A 23081-nucleotide genomic window follows, 5' to 3' on the forward strand; every position below is an offset into this window, starting at 1 on the left:
GGGTCAGAAATTGCTTTAGCTCATCAACATTAACCCAGCATAGTTATATCCTACAGTGTATTTGCATATTTTAAAAAGTTGCTGCTGGAGTAGTTTCCTTCAGCAAAAGTTAAACAGAGTCTACTTTTGCATTCTTATTCAGCGAGGGAACACTGCTTATTTCAATCACTGTTTCCTCCCCTTGCAAATCCTTACCCAGTCCAAAAAATCTATACACAGGGCTATATAATCACTATTTAAATAGAAGAGATGGTCGAATTAACAAGCGATTTCTAGCTCAGCCTAATTTACTCAGCCCAGGATCCCTTGAATAATCCTAGGTTGGACACACACGCTGCATTGGCAGAGCAGGGGGAGTTCTCCCAAGAGAGCAACAAATGGGCAGAGCAGAACGTTCTAAAAGATCCCAATCCCCGTGCAAATCAAGCCGAACTGTAAATTATCCTAGCAGGCAAGAGAGACACGGAAAGAGAGAATCACTTACCCCTCTTCTATTACAAGAGCTACGAAGTTTTTAGGAGTCGGGATCTTTGGGTACCTCGGGGGAAAACGCAGCCGAGCGGCTGCTGCTTTAAGCCCGTAAATTGGCCAGTGGTGACATTGTAATCAAGTGTTTCTGACATAAAGCTCGCGAGAGTTGGCAGCAGCAACTCCATCTGCGGGCAGGCGCTGCTTCCCACCCGGCATCTGCCCCCGGGATAACGGGATAACGGGATAGCGCTCTGGGAACGCCACGGAGGGACCCCCGCCCCGGGCGAAACCAGGCAGGAGCTTCCCCGGGGCTGGGGGAACTCAGGGATGTGCCCTTTGCATGGGGCGGCTGGTTTAGGAGCTGGAAATATAAACAGAATTTTGAATATAATAAGTCCTGCCTGTCTTTGCTTGGTCTTGCTTAGAGCTGTCTCCCTCCTCTGTGTTTTTTTTTTTTTTTTTCTCTTTTTTTTTTTACCATTTTCAACTACCTCAAACTTTTCACTGTAAGATAAGTGGTTATTTTTGGTTTTAAGCAACTGTGGCGGATAAAACAGGAGCGTGCTCTGCCCAGGCATGTCACAACTGGCAAAGCATCAGCTGTAAGGCTTGACTCGCTGCCACCAGGGCTGTGGCAGAGCCCTGCGTGGTCCTCTGCTGATGGAGGGGGTTAAAAACGGGACCCAGGAGGTATCACATGCTGATGATCTCTGTCTTCTTGGGATTCCAACAGGAGAGATCACCCCTGGTGCTTAGGACACCTGATACCCTCCTCTTACCCCAGCCTCCCAAACACTGTTCCCACCAGAATTCCACGCTGCAGGTACAAAGCCAGGCTGAGCCACAGGTCAGGTCCTACAGCACGGGGGGGGGGGTTATTCAAAATGGAAATATTTTGATGCACAAATGAATAGACGAGAGGGGTGGAGAAGAGAAATAAATTATGTACAACCCTCCTTACAGATTGTCTTGTCAAACCCACACCCCTGAAGGTCAGCCCTTGGTGGTGGGACCGCTGCCCCCCAGGAGCTTTTACCCTCAATCTCTGCTCTGAATAAAAAAAAAGAGCAACTTTCTCAGAGTTTAAGTTTCTTTCCATGCAGCACCTTTACTTCCCCCTGTACAGCCAAACACAATTACTTTCCCTGTTTAATAATCAAACTACAGCTCTGTTTCAATTACACAGAAGCAATATTTGGTGATGCAGAGAAGAGGAATAAAGCAGAAATAAAAAGTTAAGTATGAAGTTTATAGACCTTAATATGGAGACTACAAGTGGGGTTTTTTTACAGCTAGAACGGGAAATGGTGCTTTCAGAGAGGAAAGCTTAAGAAATCATGGTCAGTTCATTTCTCCTGGTAATTTTGCAGACTCCCTTTAGGATCAGAGATCAGGGGTATTGCATGGACAAGCTCACTGGATACGATATGGCCCAGTCTAAATGTAAACCACCATGGCAAGGGGTCAGAACTGGAGGTTCTTTAAGGTCCCTTCCAACCCAGGGTTTTCAAGGATTCTATGATTCTGTGATAAAACCAAAAGCTTTCAGCATGGAAATGCCCGGTACTTGCCCAATTCTTAGCCAAGATTGTTGTGTCAGCAATGCAAATAGAAATATTTAGTGACAAAACAAGATTAATTCAGAATTAATTCTAGCCACAGCTCCTGCTGATTAAAACTTTTCAAGTGCAGTTTCCTGCAGGAAACACCAAATCATGCTCTTGAAATTAAGGCAGTTTCAATGTTCTCTGATGTGTGTGCATTCACTGCTTTTCTCTGATGCCTCTTTCCCCCATTTGGAGACGTGGCCAGGTGACACACATTTCCTTCATTTCCATGACATCAGAGGAATGAATCACAAGCCCCAAATCTTGTTAGAGGCCGCTTTTAAATGAGACATTTCAGATGTTTATGACTAACCATTGCGTTCTGAAACCTCTTTGCCTTGAGCAGCAGCGAAACAGCAGGACACTCAAACACTAAAAAATGCTTTATCTATCTGACTTTATCTATTTTCTGGCATTGTCTGTGTTTTCCTACATCTGCTGTCAGGGCTGTACCTTCCCCTCTCCTCACCCCTGCCTGCTCCCCTTTGCAGTGCCCAAGGCACCCAAACACCCCCTGCTCTCAGGCAGGACCCTCAGCAAATGCAAAATGTGGAGCCTTCCTGACAAGGTGACCCCAAGGCTGAGTGAATCAACAGTCTCAGGCTGTTTCTGAGGCAGCAGAAAACACGAGTTCAGCCTTGGGGTTACCTGGATGTCCTCAGGGAAGAGTGGTTGGGCTGTTAGACATCACAACTCTCATCCTCCAGTCTAATGTTAGACCGTTATGCCGCACTTTTAAAGAAAACCAAACCCTCTCCTATAATTTTTTTCCCTTTAATTAAAAAATTAACATATAAATTAAAGTTTCACAACTGTGTGCTGCTGCGAGAGGAAACACTTCTCTTAGTTATTACTGAGCTTGCTAAAAATACCTGAGCGAAAAGTAGAGATTAAATACATTTAATGCCTTTTGTAATTCTGTGTAGAATTGTTGCTTTCTCAGTTATCCTTTGGGAGCTTGAAAACAAAGGAGGTATAAACCAGTGCATGGAACACTATATATGTGTGTGCATATATATGTGTGTGTGTTGTGTACATACATATATATATTTATTCTGTTACTTTTAAACATTTCCATCCATCTATCTAATGAGGCTTTATGAGGTTATATGATTTTTTTTTATTTAAGGTTCTTAAAGATCACTGCAAAATATAAAAGTGCCTTTTCATTATTTCAAGTGTATGTGTGAAAGTAGTGTCACGTTGTCATAGGAAATTTGATACAAGAGATGTCCAGGTGTCTTAAGAAGTGAAAGCCAAGGTCAGCTCTAGGAAAGACTGATATTTATCAGGCTAAGAAGTTTAGAGAGCAATAGTTACTATATATAAATACGTAAACATACCTGAAAATATATAGTCAATATATAGTATAAAATATATTTTTGTTATTATTTAATTAATTATTTAGGTGCCTTTCAGGATATTAATTAAGCATAGGCAGATTTTTTAAATTATGAATATCCTAAGTCATGCCCCTTCCGTGTTATCAGAGGAGCATGGAGTGGTTTGGGTTGGAAGGCACCTTAAAGATCATCCAGTCCCACTCCCTGCCATGGGCAGGGACACCTTCCACTATCCCAGGTTGCTCCAAGCCCCATCCAACCTGGCCTTGGACACTCCCAGGGACCCAGGGAAAGCCACAGCTTCTCTGGGCAACCTGTGCCAGGGCCTGCCCACCCTCACAGCCAACAATTTCTTTCTAATATCTCATCTAAACCTTCCCTCCCTCGCTTTGAAACCATTCCCCATTGTCCTGTCACTCCATGCCCTCTCCATTTATCTTCAGGACTTACTGGAGCTGAGAAATCCTTGAGAGATAAAACTGTGGGGGAAAAGATGTGTCTCAGATGTTTCTAGTGGAGAACACGAGCCTCTCTCGAGAGGTGTCCTCTGAGCTTTCGAGGTCTACCTGCACATGAAGAGCCCCATTCACCAGAGCTGGTGCTGCCCTTCCAAGCCATCTACAGCTCAGGAAGAGCACCTGGGCTCCTGTGAGGAAAACTGGGCTGAAAAGCTTTGCAAATATCCCTTCAAAGTGAAGGATATCACATACCAAGTGTGGGCATGTCCAGGGAAATATTTACATGCTCATAGTGGGAAATATTCTCATTTTTTTAAGTGCTGGGAGGGTAATCAAAAGGCAAATTTTAGCTAAGCTATATGTAATGTCACTTGTGTGAAGATGTGGGCAGGTTGTTTTAAACTCCTGCTCTCCAATCCCTCGGGAGGGTTCAGCTCTCTCTGATCCCTGGCTGGATTTTCACGCTGAGCATCTGTGTGACCTTGGCTGGGACCTCTGAGAAAACCACCACGTTGGGAGGAAAAAAGCTGTGAGGGAAACAAGTGAACTCGAGCTGTACAAGATACAAAAGGTGAAACTGCAGACAGGGGTAAGATTGCTGAGAAGGGGACACTTAACAGCTCAAGGACTCACAGGGAGAAAACATCAAAGCTGCAAGCTGTGAGATTTTCAGGTAAAAAAAAAAAACCCACAACACAGAAGAGAGAGCTCAACAGCAGCAAAGAAGTACTGATGCTCAGCTTTGGGGCTTGTAGCCATGATGTTTAAGTGTGAATATTAAGAAATAAATCACTGCCTTTTCTTTTGAATTTTCAGAGCATCTTTTCATGCCCAAATACGGTGACCACAAAGAGCTATGTTGTTATTCTGATTATTCCAAGAAGCCTCACCACAGAGTGGCTGCCAGGATGAACAGAAGTTCCCAACAACGGATCCAAAGCGTAATTTGATAATATTAGGAAAGGTGTCTTAGATACACACCAGGAAAATGGATACCAATTTATTAAGTATACAGAAGACACTAACACTCATATAAGCCATTAAACATGATTATATTTTCCCCTTATTGGTTCAGTTATGATCTGCTGTGCCTTTTTCCTTATTACTCTAATTATAGATCAGCATAATTTCCTCTTTATTAGCACAATTATGGTCTGTACTTTTATAAATGTCTTGGAGAAATCAGAGCCAATGAGAAGATATAGCCAGTTAAAAGATAAAGGTATTATTATTATTTCTTTTGAAAGTTCATGTATTCCTAATTCCTCGTGGTATTACATAACTCAGTATTTTGTCTCATCAGGGGATCAGTTTCAATCAAGAAAATAAAATATGATTAATGTGTACAAAATATGTCTTGCATGACATTATTATAGCAAGGTGTTTACCTTGCAGGAAAATAGGAAAAATTGAAGCCTCAGCAAAGAGCTCATCTTGTGTGAGCTTTTTAGAGCTAATTAAATTACAAGTTAGGGTTTTCAGATTTCTGCAGATGATTAATTAATTGACTGTATAAGTTTTTTCCATTACTGTTTCCTGTTTCTTTTCTACGAGTTCTAAAGCTCTAATTGTTTAAAATAAAGATATTTGAATTCCCATGGTCACCTACCAGCAGCAGATTCATGAAGTTCATGATATTATGTTCTCTCACACCCAAACTCTGTGAATAACTAAGAAGTTTGGTGGATCAATGAGCTCATTTGAATCTCTAAAGTAGAATCTCTATCTGAAAGGTGGGAATTCTCCCCAAACCTCCCAATTTTCTTTTTATTATACTTTCAGTTTCTGCATCCACAAGAGAAGCAACATCCCTAATGAAAAATGCCATAGGGGTGTTCAAAGGTTCATCTTAAGTCACTGCTGTTTTCAGATTTCAATTTCATCCAGCGTGGTGAAAATGAGAATGAAAGAATTGAGCCTGACATCAGGACCTGCTGGGACCTGTGGGAGGGAAAATACAGAGGAAACAAGTTCAGTGGGCCCCAAAAATGGGTCACAGCACCTGAATATGTCACAACGATGGATTTTAGTGGAGATAATGAGGTGTTTGGTACCAGTTAAAGTTTCAGATCCACTGGTGCTCTGTGGTAGGCCTGAAGCTTTTGGGAGAGGAGGTTTGAGAGGTCACTGCAGGCCCCGTGCTGGAAAAGCCCTTTCCAATAACTTTGCTCAGGTAGAGGGAAGACAGTGTTGATGGAGGGAATTAAAAGACATGTAGATGTGGCACTTATGGACATGATTTATGGTGGCCTTGGCTGTGCTGGGGTAGTAGATGGATTCAGTGACATTAGAGGGTTTTTCCAACCGTCTTGATTCTGTGTTGGCCACATCAGGACACAAGTTTTATTTTTCTCACTATTATTGCATCAGGGCAAAACTAAAAAACATTCCAGAGCCAGTTTTCCTTCATTTTCTATAATCCCCAGCAGATTTGATCCCGTTGCCTTTGTGTTTCAGGAAAGAAAATATAACGTTGGAGAAAAAACAAATGACCCTGGAAGAGGCCGTGCTTGTTTTCTCCCCACTGGGGCACCACGGGCTGCCCTCTGCCACCACAGCAGCAACCTTCTCAGGCTGAATGACTTCCCAACAGAAGGCCCCTTCCTTCTGTGGATGTGCAAGTGTTGTGTGGGATCACGCAGACCTCATTACAAACATCTGTGCGAACGTTTGGGGAGGACGCCGCGATTGGTGAGTCCCAGGTAATCCATCACGGGGCCATCTGCCTCGACAACAGCCCTGTCAGAACAGCTGGCTGAGTGCTGAAGTAAGGGAGACCCCCCTCTGGTCTTGCTGTATGTTTATATATTAAGTACATAACATTAAGTGAAAGGTGATGTGATGCCCAAAACGCGGGGATCAGTGTGAATTTTGAGGACAGGGGGCAAATTATTAAGGCCGTGTCGATTCCAACAGCGTTCCTAAAACATTAATCAGGTATAACCATTAGAGAGCATTACACTGTAAAGGAGATAGAATTATTCTGCATTAGTTTAATAACAGTACATTCTGCTCATGATTACCCCACCCCATAACATTATTTTTCCTTCCTCTCACCTTTGTTTTCCTGGAGGAAACTGTACGAGCCTGAAACAGCACCGACTTCTCCCAGTCCCTTTCCCTCTACCATGTAGGAACATTTTAACACCAAAAACCATCCATAAGAGTATTTTCCCCTGGCAGGAGTTGCAGCAGGGAAGGAAAACTTCAGGGAGGGCAGTGCTGGAGAAGCCGGCCCTGTGAGCAGACCCTGCTGACCTTGGGGAGAAGAGGCAGTTTTAGCGGTTGAAGGAATGTTACAACTCTCTGCTCCTTCTCTCCCTTTTGCCTGAAGGCAGGTTCACTGCAAAATGCACAAAGACAGTCCACAACCTGAAAGACTTTCTGTTTCAGTTATCAGACCAAGGATATTGGGAAATTGAAAGATGTGCCCAAGATCATAGGAAGTCCGAGTTGCTTTCAGACAGCCAGGACTTAAGGACACTATTCTTTTTGGTTTGTTTTAAATATCCCACTTTTATAGCTGCAGTGTGGTAGGTTTCCTCTCAGTATATCACTAAAAATAAAGAATTTTTGATGGCAATCTTGAATAAAAGAAGCATTTCCATCCATTTTCCACAGTAAACAGAAGTCAGCCCTCGGAATTCAGAGGTTACATTTTCTAGAAGTCACTACAGGCAATACCCAAAGGAAAATAGTGAAGAATATCTCTGGGCTCCTGAGCTGGGGAAGGAAAGCCACTTGGGAGCAGCCTGCCCAGGAACTGCCTGTGCTTCTTGTTGGAGCCACTAGCACAGCTGTGAATCTTGTGTGCACAATAATCAATCATAATAAAGGTTGTAGTGAGGGTTCGGTCTGGAAGTGGATTCAGAAGGCACAGATGGAATAACGTGGCACAAACCCCCGTGCCTTCCTTTTTGCCAAAGCAGCAGCAACTCACTCACACTGGAGCAAACCCACACGTAGGTGGGAGGGTGCTGCTGAGTGAGATTTACACGGATTGCCCTCCAGTGCCCATCCCACAGGAACACAGCTTCCATAAAGTAGAATCACAGGATCATTTAGTTTGGAAAAGACTGTGAGTCTATTCCCAGCGCCCCTGGAGGAACACAGGATGGCTGAGGCTTGCTCAGTGAGAGCAGTCAAGTGAGCTTAATTTTCGTGTTCACGCCAAAAGAAAAAGCAAATCCCATCCCCGGCTGCTGAAAACACAGAAGGTTTGGAATGTTGCACAAAGGGGTGGAAGTGCCTGTGGTGTTGCTTTTCTGATCAAGTACACTTATACCTATATCAGATATGAGCTGTCCTCCCCAGTGAAAAGGCATTTACCAGTGTTTAGGATTTAACCATGTGAAAAGTGAAAGGCAATTTTCTAATCTTCCTGTGCTGCCTTTTCTCTCCTCCTTTTCTTCCACATCTCCCCCACACCTCCCCCCCTCAAATTTTAGTTGGCTATTCATGACGCCAAAAAATCTGCAGTGATGTCCTCACATGCAGAGTGTAAAAAATAGTTTCCTTAGTAAATGTTAACAGCAGCCATGAAACAGCAAAATAAAATAACACCAAGGAAAGCAATCGATAAAAACCTGTACAAAAATTAAGTATTGGTGCATGAAATAGGAAAAGGGTCTGAATTCTGATGTTTTACGGAGAAACTTAGAAGCTTTTTCCAGAGAAGATGGGCAGGGGGTAAAACTGATGAATTTTTGCTGAGATAATTGTACCAAAACAGACAGGAAACAAGATGTTTGACCAAAGGGAATGGAATGCCGTTTCCATGACAGAAGCAGATTCAAAGCAGAGGCTACGGAGGTGCTTCCTGTTCCCCAGTGGATATTTATTCAATAAAGTGACTGAAAGGATGACATATTGCAGCCTCCTCCTCACCCAAAACTCCTGAGGTGGGAAAACACCAACAGCCTCCCTTGAACAACGGGGTGAGATTCTCCAAGCACAGTAAAACCCAAAATATCTGCTGGAGATGACAGTGACCCCACAGTGAACAGCCCATCAGTGATAACCAGCACATGACATAGCAAACATCCAAAGATTTATACAGAGCACTTGGAGAGCTGTGCTGGGCCACTCCATGACTGGATTTTCAGTCATGATCTTCATGTAAGTCAAAGAAGATCAGTATGAGCAGCCTTAGTAACAAAAAGCTTTCCTTTTAAGATAAGTGGCATCTGGTGAGAGCAGAAAGATGGGACTCACACACACTGAAAACCACAAGGCAACATTTGTCAGTGTATAACCAAAGGAATGTAAGGCACTGGCAGGTGACAGTGGTGTGGAAATGTTTATGGGAAGCTCCTGAGGAACAGGGAAGTGTTTGCACGAGACAGGATCAGCCAGAAATAGAGTCTGGAGTTTTGGGCATTTCCCCAGCCGTGAAAACAAGAGGTAGGATGAGGGTAGGGATTGAGGACAAGTCATTTAGAGGGAAGCAGGAAGGACTCTGGCACCATCAGGATGCAGTGAGCCAGTCCTATCCCAGTTATTAGCATGTCTACCTTTGACAGGATGCCTGAGGAGTTTCTCCACGGGACAGCTGCTGTATTGCATCATGTCAGGGCACAGGACACAGCTATTAATGACTTTTAATGTGATACCCTGTATCCTGACAATGCATCCATTCCATTCCATAAGCAATCCTTAATCCCTGGATCAGGGATATTGATACACCAACCCCAACAGCTCCAAAGGTATGCAGCACCCACATCTGCATCACTATATACTTAAACAATTAGGCAAAGACCCAAAATGCTGTTTAGTTCACAGGAAAATTAGGACATTTCAAACCCGAGCATCCACACATCTAGTGCTTTCTGAATTTTCATTTTCCAGGTGTCCACCTACTCCTGGGTTAATGACTGAGTGTCACAGCCAGCTTTTCAAAAACATAACCAAAAAAATATCGCTGCTTATTTTCCTGGCAGACTGCTTGCATCACTTTAATTTAGGAAGCGAACCATCTCACAATAATCACAGACATGTAAATGAGGCAAAAAAAAAAATGGTGTTTATTCTGTTGCTTTCCGAATTTAAGCTGACCTAAATAATTTAATGCAAAATTTACAGCAATGAGAACACACAATTAGGTGGACAAATATGGGAACACAGTGAATTTGTTCTACAGAACTGTTGCTCCTCCTCCTACATGTACTATAAGTGTTGATGCAACATTTATTTCGGGGGCACAAATGGCTCTGCAAAAACAATACAGACCCTCTCCCTGTTCCCTCCATTTACATGGAGAAAGGAGAGCATGAAAACTGGGAACGTGACTGTTCTCTGGGAGGGTTTTTGACACTCAGTTGTCAAGAGTTTTCTCTCTACAACACCCTGAAAGGAGGTTGGAGCCAGGTGGGGATTGGTCTCTGCTCTCAGGTAACAAGTGACAGGACCAGAAGAAATGTCCTCAAGTTGCTCCAGGGGAGGTCAGATTGGATAGCAGGAAAGATTTTCTTCACTGAAAGGGTTGTCTAGAGCAGAAACAGGCTGGAACAGTGGGATCACCATGCCTGGAAGTGTTAAAAAATTTGAGGATGTGGCCCTTGAGGACATGGCTGGCAGTGCTGGGTCAATGGTTCGACTCGATGATCTTAGAGGGTTTTTCCAACCTCAATGATTCCATGACAGGAAGATGCTCCCAAGGAGTATAGTAAGTTATTTCCAACAAATTCTTTCTGCTAAGATGAAAATATGGCTCAACTCTGGCAAAGAGCAGGGCCAGCAGAGTGGAGGACTGACCCTACCAGAAGTTTCTGTGCTGGCCCAGACATCACCCAGCAGTTATGGCAGGAGGGGCTGATGGAGACGTGTCAGCTCAACCCAGCTGACCTGAGATGCTCCATTCAACCATCAAAACTGCCTCTGCTTCGTGAGCAAAGCACAAATCAGTGTCTCAACTGATGGGTTATAATTAGAGGGTGATCAAAGCACATCAAGCAGATAGACCTGACATCAGCGCGCTCACCAATCCTACTTAGCAAGCTGGAACATAATCTGGAGTTCCTCCACCCTGAAGCAGGACGTGTGGGAAGCTGGCACAAAGGCATTTCATCTCAGAGGTTTGTTTTCTGTCCACAGTTGTGGATAGCTGTGGTAGAACTCACCATGATTCCCATACCTGCTCTAGTGGGATGTAGGAACCACATCACCACCCTGTGCTTTAGTGGACTGTAGGGAAAGGTTGTGGACAACAGCATTTGGTCTTTGACCATTTTGTCCTCCAATTTGGCACTCAAGGAAAAGAAAACAAATATTTCTCTTAAATACTTTCTCCTTTTTTTCCCTCCCTTTTTTCTATTCTACACTTTTCCAAAGCTCTTTGTACAATTCTGCAGAAATGTCATCACTGGCCTTCAGAGTACTTTGTCCTGTTTATGTAATAATGCGTTTCCTCTGTAATAAACCAAAGCAGAATAATAATAATAATAATAATCTTCACGAATTTCAGCACACTTTCTATATCTGATCGCCATAAATAAACAAAAGTTGAATGAGTTTAAACGCATTAATCACACTTCCACGTGGAGTCAGTGCTTTCCTGGACCAGGACTGTGAGTCATCCTTCAGCCATGAACTGGGCTAAAGGACAAAGATGAAGCAAAGAGACACCTCGGCATTTCTTTGTGGGGAAAATCCTGCAGGAATATTCCCTGCATAAACATAATGCTACTTTTGTCCCAAAGCCACTTCAGTCCTTCAGTTTTTCCGTAAGTGTCTTTTAAAATCCCTTTGCTCTCAGGTCCAAACCCACTCAGGTGAAATCAAAGGTTCTTTCTATCAAGTCGAGCAGGACTGAACAGTCTGTGTTTCGGACACAGCCTGAAGATAAATAACTCAGAAGGGCTCCCAATCCCTGGAGATGGTCAAGGCCAGGCTGGATGGGGCTCTGAGCAACCTGCTGTGTGGAAGGTGCCCCTGCCCACGGCAGGAGTTTGGAACAAGATGAGCTTTAAGGTCCCTTTCAACCCAAACCATTCTATAACTCCATGATTCTATGAAAAAGCCTTTCACAATCTCAGTAACAGCCCCAGCACTGCACTGGAACCCCTTTCTAGTTACAGTCAGTGGCTTTTGTCCCCTTCCACGCGATCAATAAGGGAACTGAATACGTAGTTTGCGAGATATTCAGTTCAGCACCCGCAGCAGTGCCAGCTGCATTGCCAGTAATAACAGCCTGTTCTTCAGAACCCAGCAAAACACAAAGTGTAATTAATTTTATTTGGAAATCCTGGCTGGGCACGTTTGCCACCCGTTTCATTTCACTGCCACGTCAGAAGATACACTCTGACCAACCTCACTTACCCTGAAGACACAGAGGAAAGAGAATAAATGCTATTATTGGTGTCTGAACAGTCATTCGGAGTAAATGCATTTTATACTTTTCTTGGCTTCGTCATAACAGAAAGAGCAGGGCAAACTTGCATTTTTTTTTTCTGCACACACTTCCCTTTTGTCTGTTTTTCCAAAATTTTCATAGTGCATATTGCAAGCTTTTCTTTTTAGTTATACACCCCTAGCCATTACCTTGGAATAAAAATTCAGATGTATCCAGCACAAACTGCACCTCGAGGTTTCACAATCAGTGATGCTGGGAAGGATCTGCTGCTTTGTCTTTTTGCAGTGTCCTGACAGTCTGGGGGTTTTTCTATTTATTCTGAAAACCTCAGGTAAAACAGTATCTTACAAATGAACTAATGAAAACCAGCTGCAGTTCTGAGCAGGTTTGTGGGGAAGGGAAATTTCTGTGTTGTCTGTGCAGATACCCGATCTGATGCATTAGAATAACCAGAAACCACCAGGTTGTGCTGTTGCCCTTAAGCAATATTCATCACCACAGAGCTGGCTCAACTCGTGGCTGCTATTCATCTGAAATCCTAGAAAACCAGAAAGAAAACAAGCCTCTCAGACTCATTTTGCTTCTGATTATACAGTTCGGGATTTTTCACAGGACTTCGTCTCACTTTGAAAACCACCAGCAGCGTTTGCTGAAATTCAGGTCCAAACCAAATTAAAATAAGCAGTAAAAGTAAAATTATTAAAATAATGAAAATAAAGTAATAAAAAAATAATTTAAAAAAAAATTTAGAAAAAGAATCATCAACAGCAAAGGCTTAGGATGCAAACACTGCAGAGCTGACCCAAGAACTGCTGTTACACTCAGTGCAATTTCCAGCGAAGCTTCCATTGATTTCGTAGCTGCACCTTATTTCACTACTGCATTTCTACCCCTTGCATAGACCATTCCAATCTTTCAAAACTCCATATTATTTAAAAAAATCAAGAGTAGGCTTAGGTTAGAACTCTGAGGATGCCTTGGGTAAGTAGAGTTTAATGAAGATGTTGGACATCCTGTCCCTTTGCAGCTGGAACCTCAATGCACTACCCTAACCCTTTGAATCTTATGAATGCTTCTGCCATGCTGACCTCACCCATAATTTAATCAGAATATCTTTCAGATTACCCTTTTTAATCGTTTATACCTGAATGTTTATTTTCCTTCCTAACTTCTGAACAGATTTAGTCTTCCCAGGTTCCCCATTACACAGTTTCTAAGTAAATCACAACTAAACTGAGAAGACTTTTTTTTTTCCTACAAGACTGATCACCTCAGACAGGTGGTATGTCTCAAAATTAGTTTTCCACTCTGTATGACTAAAGAGATGTGTTAACTGCAGAGATGTGTTAACTGCAGGGATATGGTAACTGCAGGGAAGGAATAACATTTTTCATGAAATTAAGAATTTGCCAGAATGGCCATGCAGAGTCTGAGTAAACGTAAACCAAAACAACTCATAGAATGACAGAATGGTTTGGGTTGGAAGGGACCTTAAAGGTCACTCAGTCCCACCCCCTGCCATGGGCAGGGACATCTTCCACTAGCCCAGGTTGCTCCAACCTGGCCTTGGACACTTCCAGGGATGGGGCAGCCACAGCTTCTCTGGGCAACCTGTGCCAGGGCGTCCCCACCCTCACAGGGAAAAAATTCTTCCCCATATTTAATCTAAACCTCCCCTCTTTTAGTTTGAAGCCACAAATGTGATCTCCTACTGAAAAGCCACAATGTGATCTCCTCAGAGCCTTCTCTTCTCCAGGCGTAACAATTCCAACTCTTTCAGCCTTTCCTCGTAGCAGAGGTGCTTCATCCCTCTACTCATCTCTGTGGCCTCCTCTGGACTCTCTCCAAAACCAGGGAAGTTGGCAAAAGCCAAGTAGAAGAGCAGACAAAACATGAAATGATGCAAGTAAAACTTCCCAACCAGCTAAAAATGGAGCCTCGGTAAGAGGGGATGTTTTTGCCTCCTGTTTCCACCTAGAGCTTTTTCCTTCCTTGAATTCATCCAAGCACTTTTTTGTAACCTTGGAAACACTCAACATCCAGAACATCTGGTGACAAGACCCATTGCACTGGGATGTGAGCTGTGAAAGGTGGTTGCTTTCAGTTTGTTTTGAACCCACCACCTGGTAGCTGCACATGAGATAAAGGGAAAAGCAAACCTGGCTAAGGTTCAAGGCTGAATCCTGGCACTTTCCCTCCTAAAACTAGGTAATTCCATAAAACCAGTTTTATGGGATTGTGGCACAAGAGCTAAGACTGTCCCACAACACGATATTAAACCAGGATCCTAGATCTTTAAACCTACATGAAATAACTGAGAGTCACATTTAGAAAGCATTTAGTTGAATTTTAACATCCAAATCACTAAACATTTGACTATTTTTTTTCTCTTCTTAATATTCCCAAACATTTTAGGATTCTTCCTCAACTACCCTTCAGCTTTTCCCTTGGCTCTGGGGAGCTTTTCCACACTGTGTCCTTTCCTCCTCAATTGATGCAACACATGCTGTCCTCAAAGTACTCCAAGATAAAAAACCTTTTAGCTCAGCTTAAAAAGAAGAAGGGGAAAGGCTCCTTTTCTTTCATGCACCTCAGTGGGAATACACTGGATCAGGAATTGTTGTAACACAAGAAACACAACTCAGGTTATTCAGCTCCCTGTGGGGAGCTGGGACCATCCTGGCTCGTGGATCACACTCCAGTGGCAGATTACAGGCTCCACAGTTGCTCCCTCTCCTAAAACAGTCTCTCAGAGGATACCACCAGATTTTTAGCTACTGAACAGCAGCACTTTGTAGCCTGTTTCTGTCCATCTCTTTCGAAGTGAATCTGTCCTTTCAGAAAGAGGATAATTATATGTTGGACATTTCCAAACTTCCTCCTGTCCAAGTCATCGACCTCCTGCTGTGTCCAGTCCAGTGTTATAAACACTGATAAATGTGAATATTAAACTCCAGAACATTTACAAAGCGGTCAAAGACAGGGAAATCCTCCCCCCTCCCCTTTTGGAATGGTTAAAATTGTTGCCCCACAGACCTGCTGAGTGCCAGCAGAAAGGTTCACAGAATAAAAACCAACCTAAGGAGATCATTGAGGGGTGGTTTTAGAAAGCTTATGACCCAATCCATCAGCAAAGCCTATTACAGAAATTTGAAAACTACAGGGTAAAAGGTAAATTTCTGCCATGGATTAAAAACTATTCCTGAGACAGAGAAAACAGAAGAAAAAAGATCTAATTCTTGCCATACAGAGAGGTTAATGTGGAATGCCCCGAGACTTGCTGCTGGGACTGATTTTTTTTTTTTTTTGTCCCTTTAAATCCCTGGCATAATACAAAAAGTCCTGGCTTACTCAGCAAATATTCTGCACTCCTCTCTTGCAATAAATACTTGTGCTTCAGCTCAAATTGGAATGGCACCACCAGACTATCAGGGCACACAGGGAGGAAGCTCAATCTCCATGTGGTTCCACTTCAGCAGAAACATCCCAAGGGGGGGATCTGTATTACTGCTGATTGCTCATAAATCAGAACAAAGACAATTTTTCTTTTCAACATTCCACAAGTCTGAAGCTCTGCAAGGCAGATAAAACACATTTTTCCCTTGTATATATTAAAAAAAAAAAAAAAGTGGGAACCACGCTGCTGCTGTGGAACACATTGCTGTTACATCTGAATGAATGGCTTGAAGCATCAAAAAGATTATTTAAATACAAAGTAGCACCTTAAAGGTTTAAGTGATAACATGCATGTATGCAGATGGTCAGCATGGAAGTAAAAATATATATATTTATACAGTTCGTAACAGTAAATATACACATATATATATAAATAGTGAATATATATATATATATATATATATACATACACACAGCTCATTTTCCAGTAAATGCAGCTACCTGGAAACAATAGTAAAGGAAGTTTCATCCAGATGAAGATTCATGAATCTACCAATACAGACAATAATGGATTCAGAGATGGTTGTTTAACTCTTAAAAAAAAAAAAAAAATTAAATCTAAACAATGTGAAATCTAAACAGTGAAAATGTCTGGTTATTCTTCAAAAGCAGCCAAAAATGGTTAATATGTTTCAAGTGACTGCCAGCAAAAAAAAAGATAAAGCCCAATTAAAAAGTTTGTTGTTTGTCTTAATTTTGAATTCAGGTTCAGTCACGACACAGAAAACTTGGCAAACACTCAGAAGGAGCAGAACAGAAATTGATTTGCAGTCAGTTCAACCCAAAAGTTGTCCTGTCCACAGGTATCATGGCAGTAGGATTTGGTAGAAAACAAAGCTGAACATTTAATTTCCCCTGTCGGTGATGGAGCAACGAGCTCAGAAATTGTTGTGCCCACCCGGATGGATAGGTGGGACTATGCAATATTTTCATTTGCTTTATGAATAATGACACCTAAAATATCCCATTTTTTCTAAAAATGGGTTTGAGAGCTTTCCCAGCTTACCCTGTACTTTTGCCCTTTTGAGTATAATGCAGAAGTGAAGGCGGTAACTTTGTTTTATTTCAGGTTGTGTGCAGCACATGCAAAGCATTCTCTTTCCCCCTCCTCATCCAAGCATAGATCATCAAAAGTGATAGTGCCAAGACTTAAAAAAAATAAATACTTTTTGAAAAATACTTGTTCTGCACAGAGATCAAGGTCCACTGGACTGTCCAGAGCCAGTCCTTGTACCCTCCTGATGTGGTGTACAGCACCTCAGCAGCTGTTTTTCCCTCTGGCCTCATCCACCCCATCTACTTAGTTTTGGGGGAAAGAAATGAGAGAAGACCATTTCTTGAGCCAGAGAACCTCTGGGGACAGGGATAAAGAAGCAAAGGAAATAAAAGCAGGGCAGGTGGTGCAAAGCAGGGCTGGGATGTCCTGGACTGGATACTGAGACCGAAGTTGTCCCATCACTAAATGGTCTGTTGATGCAGCCTCTTTGCATGGCCCTGAGACAGAAGGAACTGGGTATCCAGACTCTTCTTTTCCACATTTCTCTCAGATTCCTTCTTTCCTCTGCAGCTTTGCCCCAATATTCCCCTCTGCCAGGTACCAAGTGAACTGAGTTTTCCCTGAGCAGACCATGCACCCCCACACCCCAACACACACACACCTCTCTCAGTGGAAACCTCTCCAGCTGCATTTTCCCTCCAGAAAGCTGCTTTATGTAATTCCATATTGACTGGAAGGATTTTCAGGGGAAAATACGTCTGAATTAAAATCAGCCACTTTAGAAACATGGAAAGAAAATTGCTGTGTAACAGTCGTACTCCTCCTGCCAGAGAAAACCAGGTGGGGAAAGGGAAGAAAAGCCTTTCTAAGGGTTTTAGAGCTGGGAAAGCCTGGGAAATTTATTTTTAAGAGTTCTTAGAAATTCAGTGATTTACTGCTGTTGCTCACTGTGTTGGTTATGGAAAAATGAAGAGGTTGAGAAGATGAGGAGCTCTGGGATCCTGACAGACCAGCCTGGCCTCCCCAGGGTCCAAAAACCTGAGCACAAATGCTGGCAAATCTATAAAATGAGATCAATCCCAGGAGGGAGAATGAAAAGATTTAATTGACCACCACTGCACCATCACACATGTTAATCAGAAGTTACCAGCACCATCCACCCCAGGGCTGTGTCAGCCAATAATTAACTTCATTGTGCCACAGCCCATCCCTGGCTGCTGCAGGAGCCCTTGGGGCCAGCTGGGAGACAAAAGGGAAGGGAGAAGGGAAAAGCTGAGCACAACTCCCAAGGAAGATGGAGAAGAAGGGAAATCACTCAGAGCTTGTCTCTGAGCACTGAGCAATCAGGCACGTTACATTATAACTGGAAATTTTAACTGTGGAAGCTCCGGGATATCAGCAGGGCCCGGTTGAGCTGTGACCAAGGATTAGCTGCAAACAACCTCTCTGAGGAGCTTCCCCAGCCTGAAAGCTCAGGACCTTCCCAGCACAAGCAAAGAGCAGGTGGGAAAGGCACCATGAAGTGCTGGCAAGTCTCATAGTCCGGGCTTTGCTGACCTCATGGCACGACAGCAGCACCAAGAAAGCCACGTTTGAAGCATCCACCTCTCTGCCACCCCTTCTGTGCCAGTGGAGGAGCTGGAAATGAGCTCAGGAGCGTGTGCTCCCTCGGTTCTGATTATAACAAGATACCTGCCAGCGTGATCAGCCGGAGAGAAAGAGCTGCAAAGCGCAGCACGAGCGGGAGCGCGTTTATTACGGCTGGATTTTTGATGACTGGAAAGCTCCCGGTGGGATCTGGGACACGCAGGCAGCTGACATTTAAAACATTTTAATTCCACCTTGGTGTCCCGCTAACACTTTAAAGAGAAAAGAATTCATGCAGTTGCTTTCCACACTCACTTTACTTCCTTCAGTTTACACCACCTCTTGCTAATTCTCCCTCCAATATTCTTGTGCAATATTAAGGCCGACATTGATTGATTTTTTTTTTTGCACCCATTTCAGATCTTTTTTTTTTTTTTAAATGTTCAGATTTAGATGATGTGTTTTCCTCCTCTGCAGCTCTGATCATTCCTACACCAGTCCCCTTTGCACAGGGGTGACCCAACATGGGTGAAAACCATCCCCTGGCCTGCCCATATGTCTGTACATATTGTAGAGCCTCTCAGTGTCCCCCAGTGTGACACAGAGGTGTCCATATGTCCCTTTTGTGGTCTAAGAAGAGATTTTTCAGTAGTGAAACATAATAGTAAAGTACTGCAATATATTTATGTGCTTATCCATTCTCTAGAGCCTATGGGGCCCTGAGCAACCTGATCTGCTGAGTGTCATCCCTGCCCGTGGCGAGGGGTTGGAAATGATGATCTTTAGGGTCCTTCCAACCTTCCATTCCTTTCCAGGATTTAGGATTCCTTTCTATATTCTGCATTTTCAACAACAAAGAGCATAGAAAGGACCGACAACACGATATTTTTAGCCATCAGCAATCAGCTCATTCCAGTTTGGAGTTCCCAAAATAGAGGACACCCCCCCTCTCCCCTCCTTTCCTGCTTAACACCTTTAGTCCACGCTGTGTGAGCAGCTCAAAGCCCAGGGCAAGGCATGGCTTGCAGCCTGCCCCGGGCTCTGGGGGCAGCTCAGTTCATTTTCCCTGATCCTCATGGCTGGCTGGAGCTCTGAACACCCTCCAGCTGTTCTGGGCCGGGGCCAGAGGCGAAGTCTGCGGGACCAGCAGGCTCCGAGGGGCCGGTCCAGAGTTCAGGGTAAAGGACACGGGAGCACCCGGAGCTGTCACAGCCCCGGCTGGTGCTGCTCGAACCCTCTGCCCTCCCACATGTCAGACCCGCGGAGGTGGCATCGAATTAGCACCGAAATGAGGGGGGAAAGCAGCAGCAGCTCTTTTGTTTGTTCATTCCGACCTGCCTGTCTGATCACATCAGCGCTTCCACCTCTCCCGCTTTCTGTCTCAGAAAAGGAAGCAGAAAAGACCAACCTTGAAAGCTGATTTTTTTTTTTCCCCCGCTCTGGCTGCTTCTTCCTTTGAGCAAAAGAGCCAAGAGTCACCAAACTAGCCAAACTATTTATACCCTCAATTCCTGGTTAACCAGTGAGATAAGCAGGAGGTTGAGGAGCCAGGAACACCACATGACTCCAAAGATGGGCTATTTTTTATCTGTAAATAATGTACTGAAGTAAGGGCGCCTTGGCAAACAACTGAATGAACCACACACATTTCTGCTCAGCTGTGTTTACTCATCTGTGCTGTTCCCACTTTGCTGAGACCTTTCCTGGGTATTGCATGTTTCTGTAGTGACTGAGAGGACTGGAGGGTTTTTTTATTGGTTTTTCAATCCTTTCCAAGCTCCAAAAGGAGCACATGCAGATTTAATTGTTTTCTATAACTGTTTGCAGTTTTAATTCACAGGATGGGTTAGTCGTTTGAGTGGAATTTACATTCCACATTGCTTTTATTAGAAATAAAGAAGCATTAAAATCTAATATAACAAAGAGGGAGACATCCAACTCATTTATTCAGTTTTCATGGTATTGCTTGGCTGTATGAGTGATGTTACCTCAGTGAGAAAGGACTGTGCTCTGGTCAGGTACCTGCTGGGGCATTGAACTACTTTCTTTTCCAGCGTTTTAAAGAAAAATAAAACTGTTTTGTTGTGGGTTTTTCCGTTGACTAGTCGGTTGGGTTTGTGGTTTTTATAGTAGTATTTTCTGTGAATATTTTAATTGCATATAAAACCCCCAAATTTTGCCGCAGAAAGAAAATGTCTGAAAAATAATTCAGGTTGAAGAAACTCCACATTTCAGTCCTCAGTAAATCTGCAGTGTTGTCACTCTCACACTGTCACTTGACTGTATTTTAGTCCTACGTGTATTTGCCATCTGCATTACAAAACCTTCAGCCTGAGCCATTTATGTCCTGAGTTTTGGCCAACTAAAACAAGGCAGGGAAGTTCAGCTGGAAACAACATTCGCCTGACTCCAGCTGCGTCCATGACCATCCCCAGCTTAAGTCTGGCGTTATTATGCTCTTGATTCCATGTAATGAAACATGGAACATTTTAAAAGGACCAGAGGTGACCATGTCCTAAACTGCAGAAAGAGTGGAACCACTCAGGAAGTGTCCAAGGCCAGGCTTGGAGAAACCTGGGCTAGTGGAAGGTGTCCCTGCCCATGGCAGGGGGTGGAACAAGATGAGCTTTAAGGTCCCTTCCAACCCAAACCACTCTGTGATTCTATGATTTTGTGATTCTTTCAGTGCTAAACACAAATAGGTGGCACAGCCAGGCCGGGATTAGCTTGTTAAGCTGATGGTAATAATTAACTGGTAACAGCTGGTAATGGTAACACCAGAAACCGGGATGGTAACAGGTGGTGTGGCTGACACAGACCATGAGCCTTTGGAAAGAGGGAAGTGCTACCACCTGGGTGGGTCTCCCAGCTTTAAATCTGTGCTGCCTGGTCTTTATTGGTACCTGTTATTCCCAGACCTCTCACATACCCTGATTCCACCAGGCAGCTCTTTCCCCTGTTACATCTGCAGCAGTTTCTCTACTCAGCCTCTGTCTGTGCCCACACATCATATTCCCTGCTCCAGAATGATCCTGTTCAGCACCAGCACACCCCCTCAGGAGGTTTTGTTGAAGGTATGTGTATTTAAGATGTAAAATTACAGAAGCACTTTAATTTTCAGTGGTGTCTTGCTAAAAAGAGCTGAGGGACCCCCCAGCAGGTCCTGGGGGAAGCTGGTGAGAGCAGTGTAGGAGCAGGTCTGGAAGGACAGCCGGGCCAGGGAAATAGTTTTTAGGTTGAGAAACTTATCAGGAAGCTGGACTGGAGTCTCTCAGCTGGGGTTTCTGTTTATTTCTACAGTATTAAAGAAAATGTGGTTTGGGTTTATGTAAGTTTTCAGTAAATATTTTTGTATCTGAGAAATACTTCACTAATGCCAACAGGGCATTATTTTACACAAATGAACTGCTGGCATTATTATTTTGATTATTATTCTCTGAAAAAGGTTCACTGAGGATGTGATATTTCACCTCTGGGTGTTAGGTTTATTCCATGCATATTAAGACAGCTCTGGCTTTCAGTATTGTAATTTGGAAATACACACACTTTACAAGAATTTACTGTCTCTTTTGATCCTTGACCTGTTTATATGGTAATTATTAACTAGCCTAATTCTGAGAACTGTGTTCACGTTGTGTTTTTACACAAGATACCTTGGCATAATAAAATGATGCCTAATGCAAGTCAAGGTTGCTTTTGCTCAACCAGAACAGTCACATTAATTCTAAATTCAGTGTAAACAAGAAGCAGAATAAATGTTTTCCAAGTAGAAGAACAAACCTGGCAAGGAATGAAACATATTCATGCTTTTAAGTTCATAATACAAGTGTGTAGAAATACAGAATCTTGGCTTTCAAGGATGTTGGGACATTCTACAGGCTATGGATTATGTATTGTTTTCCCTTTAATTTTTTGAGCTAGTTCTTTATTTTAACCAGACTTAATCTGTTTATTTCCAGGTATTTATAACTTTTACATATATCCAAGACTGAATTTGGGGCTGATTTTTGAATGTCTTTTGCGGGCAAATCAGAGCACAGATTGAATTTACCTGGGGATAAAGTACCAGCACAGAAACCCCCCACTATGAACTTACTATGACTCACATAATAGCAAGGCTCCAGTGCTGTCAGTGATGCTGTCACAGTCTGTGTAAGGATCAGAAGAGCTACTGGGTTTAATAACTTATTATTACATGATTTTTCACATCACTGCTTCCTTGATTTCAGGAAAGTCACCTCCTAAACCCTACTCAGAGAAACCACATGCATCCAGTTTTATAATTCACTCTCTATAAAACATCTTTTCCAGGCATCCTACTTTCCATTTGCTGAATATTTCCTATTTTCATCATCAGTTTGGAAATCAGGCTGCAGAATTAAACAGGTCATTGCAATAATGGTCTCCCCAGTGTTCCGTGGGCAGATGCCACCTCTTGCCTGCTGTTTTTTCTTCCTTGTCCTTGCTCTTTCTTGCAGCACTTTGCTAACACTTCATATTCAGCTTCTTACCTGAGATCCTTATTTCTGCAGTGCAGGACATGCTGATTTTCTAAGCATAAATATATGACACTGCAGATGTAAAAAACATGTTTGTCTACGGTAAAATAGATGTGATTTCCACTTGGACGTGGCAAACCTTCCCCAGTATCTCTTTAATCCGCATTTCATTGTACATTAGTATCAAACCAAGACAGAAATGGTCAGAAACTATTTTTCAATGTCTTTTAACATTGATTGTAGTAGTGTGAAAAGTCTAAAAGCAGCGGTTTAATGTTGCCCAAGTGTACTATTGATCATTAAAACTGGTACT

The 23081-nt window shown here is 43.0% G+C and overlaps 1 protein-coding gene across 2 annotated transcripts in view; it reads right to left on the reverse strand.

The window, feature by feature from the left end:
* BCHE (butyrylcholinesterase) overlaps nucleotides 1-19947 on the reverse strand; it is a 49372-nt gene extending 29425 nt beyond the window's left edge. Inside the window, exon 1 of one of the 2 annotated variants that reach the window (XM_027896135.1) lies at nucleotides 19678-19947. The gene's annotated coding sequence lies outside the window, so the exon portion shown is untranslated. Of the gene's footprint in view, nucleotides 1-484; nucleotides 773-19677 lie in introns of those variants that run through there. The other variant, XM_027896136.1, reaches the window with a different exon arrangement.
* Nucleotides 19948-23081: the final 3134 nt, after the last annotated feature.

The sequence above is a fragment of the Empidonax traillii genome, unplaced genomic scaffold, assembly GCF_003031625.1.
Source record: "Empidonax traillii isolate 1590-97213 ecotype Southwest subspecies unplaced genomic scaffold, ASM303162v1 scaffold482:size1200881, whole genome shotgun sequence".
Lineage (NCBI taxonomy): Eukaryota > Metazoa > Chordata > Aves > Passeriformes > Tyrannidae > Empidonax > Empidonax traillii.